The 6,604-nt window shown below is 44.1% G+C and overlaps 1 long non-coding RNA gene across 1 annotated transcript; it reads left to right on the top strand.

The window, feature by feature from the left end:
- Positions 1-1,181: 1,181 nt before the first annotated feature.
- On the top strand, positions 1,182-4,039 carry LOC149976065 (uncharacterized). Its single transcript, XR_016487992.1, has 2 exons — positions 1,182-3,501; positions 3,623-4,039. It is a non-coding gene; the product is annotated as an uncharacterized LOC149976065 (long non-coding RNA).
- The last annotated feature ends 2,565 nt before the right edge of the window (positions 4,040-6,604 follow it).

Raw genomic sequence — 6,604 nt, 5'->3', positions numbered from 1 at the left:
CTCAATGCAGATCTCCTCTAGAGCAGGGATGTTTTGGGGCTGTTGCTGGGCAACATGGACTTTCAACTCCCTCCAAAGATTTGCTATGGGGTTGAGATCTGGAGACTGGCTAGGCCACTCCAGGACCTTGAAATGCTTCTTACGAAGCCACTCCTTTGTTGCCCGGGCGGTGTGTTTGGGATCATTGTCATGCTGAAAGACCCAGCCACGTTTAATCTTCAATGCCCTTGCTGATGGAAGGAGGTTTTCACTCAAAATCTCATGATACATGGCCCCATTCATTCTTTCCTTTACACGGATCAGTCGTCCTGGTCCCTTTGCAGAAAAACAGCCCCAAAGCATGATGTTTCCACCCCCATGCTTCACAGTAGGTATGGTGTTCTTTGGATGCAACTCAGCATTCTTTGTCCTCCAAACACGACAAGTTGAGTTTTTACCAAAAAATTATATTTTGGTTTCATCTGACCATATGACATTCTCCCAATCTTCTTCTGGATCATCCAAATGCTCTCTAGCAAATTTCAGATGGGCCTGGACATGTACTGGCTTAAGCAGGGGGACACGTCTGGCACTGCAGGATTTGAGTCCCTGGCGGCGTAGTTTGTTACTGATGGTAGGCTTTGTTACTTTGGTCCCAGCTCTGCAGGTCATTCACTAGGTCCCCCCGTGTAGTTCTGGGTTTTTGCTCACCGTTCTTGTGATCATTTTGACCCCACGGGGTGAGATCTTGCGTGGAGCCCCAGATCGAGGGAGATTATCAGTGGTCTTGTATGTCTTCCATTTCCTAATAATTGCTCCCACAGTTGATTTCTTCAAACCAAGCTGCTTACCTATTGCAGATTCAGTCTTCCCAGCCTGGTGCAGGTCTACAATTTTGTTTCTGGTGTCCTTTGACAGCTCTTTGGTCTTGGCCATAGTGGAGTTTGGAGTGTGACTGTTTGAGGTTGTGGACAGGTGTCTTTTATACTGATAACAAGTTCAAACAGGTGCCATTAATACAGGTAATGAGTGGAGGACAGAGGAGCCTCTTAAAGAAGAAGTTACAGGTCTGTGAGAGCCAGAAATCTTGCTTGTTTGTAGGTGACCAAATACTTATTTTCCACCATAATTTGCAAATATTTTCATTTGTCGTCCCCACAGTGACTGTACGTACATACCCCATCCAGAAGCCATGGATAACAGGCAACATTCGCACTGAGCTAATTGGTAGAGCTGCCGCTTTCAAGGTGCATGACTCTAACCCGGAAGCTTATAAGAAATCCTGTTATGCCCTCCGTCGAATCATCAAAAAGGCAAAGCGTTAATACAGTGCTAAGATTGAATCATACTACACCGGCTCCGACGCTCGTCTTATGTGGCAGGGTTTGCAAACTGTTACAGACTACAAAAGGAAGCACAGTCACGATATGCCCAGAGACACGAGCCTACAAGACGAGGAGCTAAATAACTTCTATGCTCGCTTCGAGGCAAGCAACACCGAGGCATGCATGAGAGCATCAGCTGTTCCAGATGACTGTGTGATCACGCTCTCCATAGTTGAAGTGAGCAAGACCTTTAAACAGGTCAACATTCACAAGGCTGCGGGGCCAGACGGATTACCAGGACGTGTGCTCCGGGCATGTGCTGACCAACTTGCAGGTGTCTTCATATATTTTCAACATGTCCCTGATTCAGTCTGTAATACCAACATGTTTCAAGCAGACCACCATAGTCCCTGTGCCCAAGAACACTAAGGCAACCTGCTTAAATGACTACAGACCCGTAGCATTCACGTCGGTAGCCATGAAGTGCTTTTAAAGGCTTATAATGGCTCACATCAACACCATTATCCCAGAAACCCTAGACCCACTCCAATTTGCATACCGCCCTAACAGATCCACAGATGATGCAATCTCTATTGCACTCCACACTGCCCTTTCCCACCTGGACAAAAGTAACACTTATGGGAGAATGCTATTCATTGACTACAGCTCAGTGTTCAACACCATAGTACCCTCAAAGCTCATCATTCAGCTAAGGATCCTGGGACTAAACACCTCCCTCTGCAACTGGATCCTGGACTTCCTGACGGGCCACCCCAGGTGGTGAGGGTAGGTAGCAACACATCAGCCACGCTGATCCTCAACACTGGAGCCCCTCAGGGGTGCGTCCTCAGTCCCCTCCTGCACTCCCTGTTCACCCACGACTGCGTGGCCAGGCACAACTCCAACACCATCATTAAGTTTGCAAACAACACAACAGTGGGGGTGTCCTCGGATGGGGCCACAGTGTCTCCTGACCCTTCCTGTCTCAGCCTCCAGTATTTATGCTGCAGTAGTTTATGTGTCGGGGGGCTAGGGTCAGTTTGTTATATCTGGAGTACTTCTCCTGTCCTATTCGGTGTCCTGTGTGAATCTAAGTGTGCATTCTCTAATTGTCACCTTCTCTCTTTCTTTCTCTCTCTCGGAGGACCTGAGCCCTAGGACCATGCCCCAGGACTACCTGACATGATGACTCCTTGCTGTCCCCAGTCCACCTGACCGTGCTGCTGCTCCAGTTTCAACTGTTCTGCCTTATTATTATTCGACCATGCTGGTCATTTATGAACATTTGAACATCTTGGCCATGTTCTGTTATAATCTCCACCCGGCACAGCCAGAAGAGGACTGGCCACCCCACATAGCCTGGTTCCTCTCTAGGTTTCTTCCTAGGTTTTGGCCTTTCTAGGGAGTTTTTCCTAGCCACCGTGCTTCTACACCTGCATTGCTTGCTGTTTGGGGTTTTAGGCTGGGTTTCTGTACAGCACTTTGAGATATCAGCTGATGTACGAAGGGCTATATAAATACATTTGGTTTGATTTGATTTGATTTGGTAGGCCTGATCACCGACAACAACGAGACAGCCTACAGGGAGGAGGTCAGAGAATTCGCTGAGTGGTGCCAGAATAACAACCTATCCCTCAACGTAACCAAGACTAAGAAGATGATTGTGGACTACAGGAAAAGGAGAACCGAGCATGCTCCCATTCTCATCGATGGGGCTGTAGTGGAGCAGGTTGAGAGCTTCAAGTTCCTTGGTGTCCACATCACCAACAAACTAACATGGTCCAAACACACCAAGACAGCCGTGAAGAGGGCACTACAAAGCCTATTCCCCCTCAGGAAACTAAAAAGATTTGGCATGGGTCCTCAGATCCTCAAAAGTTCTACAGCTGCAACATTGAGAGCATGCTGACTGGTTGCATCACTGCCTGGTACGGAAACTGCTCAACCTCCGACCGCAAGGCACTACAGATGGTAGTGCGTGCGGCCAGTACATCACTGGCGCTAAGCTGCCTGCCATCCAGGACCTCTATACCAGGCGGTGTCAGAGGAAGGCCCTAAAAATGGTCAAAGACCCCAGCCACCCCAGTCATAGACTGTTCTCTTTACTACTGCATGGCAAGCTGTACCGGAGCGCCAAGTCCAGGACCAAAAGGCTTATCAACAGTTTTTACCCCCAAGCCAGAAGACTCCTGAACAGGTAATCAAATGGATTCCCAGACTATCTGCTACGCTCTGTTTATCATATATGCATAGATACTTTAACTATACATTCATTTACATACTACCTCAATTAGCCCGACTAACCTGTGCCCCCGCAGATTGGCTATCCGGACTATCTGCATTGTGTCCCGCCACCCGCCACCCACCACCGGCCAACCCCTCTTTTACGCTACAGCTACTCTCTGTTTGTCATATATGAATAGTCACTTTAACCATATCTACATGTACATACTACCTCAATCAGCCCGACTAACCGGTGTCTGTATGTAGCCTCACTACTGTTATAGTCCCATAACTGTAATTTTTCACTGTTTTTTTTTACTGTTGTTTTTATTTCTTTACTTATCTATTGTTCACCTAATACCTTTTTTTAACTTAAAAATTGCACTGTTGGTTAGAGCCTGTAAATAAGCATTTCACTGTAAGGTTTACACCTGTTGTATTCGGGCACACGTGACAAATAAACTTTGATTTGATTTGATTAGAATATGAATAAAGAGTAGGCCTACTCCACAGAGTCTGCACGAGTAGAATGGACAGAGTTTTTTTCAGGGGAAAAGGGATTATAAATAACTGATGTCCATCACTAACGATCCAAATGGTTGTGTAGTAGAGGTTTCAATAACTCAGGGTCAAGTGGCCTGTTCAGGATGCAACATTACACTATGTTTAGATATACAGTACCAGTCAAAAGTTTGGACACACCTGCTAATTCCAGGGTTTTTCTTTATTTTTACTATTTCCTACATTGTATTTTGATAGTGAAGACATCAAAACTATGAAATAACATACAGTATATGGAATCATGTAGTAACCAAAAAAGTGTTAAACAAATCAAAATATATTTTATATTTGAGATTCTTCAAAGTAGCCTTCTCTCAACGAGCTTCATGAGGTAGTCACCTGGAATGCATTTCAATTAACAGGTGTGCCTTGTTAAAATTTAATTTGTGGAATTTCTTTCCTTCTTAATGCGTTAATCAGCCAATCAGTTGTGTTGTGACAAGGTAGGGGTGGTATACAGAAGATAGCACAATTTGGTAAAAGACCAAGTCCATATTATGGCAAGAACACATCAAATAAGCAAAGATAAACGACAGTCCATCATTACTTTAAGACATGAAGGTCAGTCAATCTGGAAAATTTCAAGAACTTTGAAAGTTTCTTAAAGTGGAGTCGCAAAAACCATCAAGCGCTATAATGAAACTGGTTCTCATGAGGACCGCCAAAGGAAAGGAAGAACTAGAGTTACCTCTGCTGCAGAGGATAAGTTCATTGTAGTTACCAGCCTCAGAAATTGCAGCCCAAATAAATGCTTAGTAACAGACACATCTCAACATCAACTGTTCAGAGGAGACTGCGTGAATCAGGCCTTCATGGTCGAATTGCTTCAAAGAAACCACTACTAAATGACACCAATGAGAAGAAGAGACTTGCTTGGGCCAAGAAACACAAGCAATGAACATTAGACTGGAGGAAATCTGTCCTTTGGTCTGATGAGCACGAATTTGAGATTTTTGGTTCCAACCACCGTGTCTTTGTGAGATGCAGAGTTGGTGAACGGATTATCTCCACATGTGTGGTTCCCAGCGTGAAGCATGAAGGAGGAGGTGTGATGGTGTGGGGGTGCTTTTCTGGTGACACTGGCTGTGATTTATTTGGAATTCAAGGCACACAACCATCATGGCTACCACAGCATTCTGCAGCGATACGGCATCCCATCTGGTTTGCGCTTGTGGGACTATCATTTGTTTTTCAACAGGACAATGACCCAACACACCTCCAGGCTGTGTAAGGGCTATTTGACCAATAAGGAGAGTTATGTAGTGGTGCATCAGATGACCTGGCCTTCACAATTACCCAACCTCAACCCAATCGAGATGGTTTGGGATGAGTTGGACCGCAGAGGGAAGGAAAAGCAGCCTAAAAGGTATCAGCATATGTTGGAACTCCTTCAAGACTGTTGGAAAAGCATTCCAGGTGAAGCTGGTTGAGAGAATGCCAAGAGTGTGCAAAGCTGTCATCAAGGCAAAGGGTGGCTACTTTGAAGAATATAAAATATAACATATGTTTTGATTTGTTTAACACTTTATTGGTTACTACATGATTCCATATGTGTTATTTTATCGTTTTGATGTCTTCAATAGCATTCTACAATGCAGAAAATGTTGAAAATAAAGAAAAACCCTTGAATGAGTAGACGTGTCCAAACTTTTGACTGGTACTGCAAATGTTTCATGTAGAACAGATAGGGGTATTTGTCATAGAATATGGAATCATGTCAGATTTATTCATTCTGTTTCTATCTGCACCATTCACGTTTCACATCACTGACTACAGACCCAGTTTTTCTGTTAGATTTGTCCCTTGACAGATTTTTGTTGATTTTGGTTTGTGTGCTTAAATAAATAAGCCCAATTGTTGAGCACAAAACATACCAATAGAGTAACATCCCCTGGATCCAATGGAAATATAGAAGGCTGTTGTAAAGTCATACCATTATCAGACATTCATATCAGACCGTCTGAGTGGACCCCTGCTCTTTCTCCTTTCATTCCTCTAACCTCTAGTGTCAATCATTTATGTGCACCAGTCATGGACGAATCTGAGATAGACAGTTAATTATGTCAAATGGAGATGAATTACACACAGGTAGATGTAACACTGGAGCTTGACAAAAACTAGAAGTAACACAGGATCTTAACAAAAACCTTAGTTTTTTAGGCTGGTGTAATTTAAAGTCTGCCCCCACACGTGCGGTAACTAAGAGTAGGCTTTGCTCAAATTGTAGGCTGTGTTCAGTGCTGGCTTGGAGAGGGAAGTGTTGTCAAAGAGCTGTGTGTGTGTGGGCGTGCGCGCGTGTGTGCATGTGAAATGTTTTCAGTTATGGTTTGAAGTCATGCAGAGCTGAGAATTGGACTAAACTGCTGCAGTGTTGATAGATGTTATTAGAACTATGTAGTGAGCATAACTGCGTAGAGATCCATGATTATGATACTGTGTACATGTATAAAATAACATTGTGAGCAATGCAACATTGACATTTTAAGTGTAGTATTGAATAAAAAATACATTCACTG

The sequence above is a fragment of the Oncorhynchus mykiss genome, chromosome 17, assembly GCF_057628025.1.
Source record: "Oncorhynchus mykiss isolate SJ-2025 chromosome 17, ASM5762802v1, whole genome shotgun sequence".
In the NCBI taxonomy this organism is placed as follows: domain Eukaryota; kingdom Metazoa; phylum Chordata; class Actinopteri; order Salmoniformes; family Salmonidae; genus Oncorhynchus; species Oncorhynchus mykiss.
The sequence above is the reverse complement of the archived record's forward strand: the minus strand, read 5'-3'. Positions and strand labels throughout refer to the sequence as shown.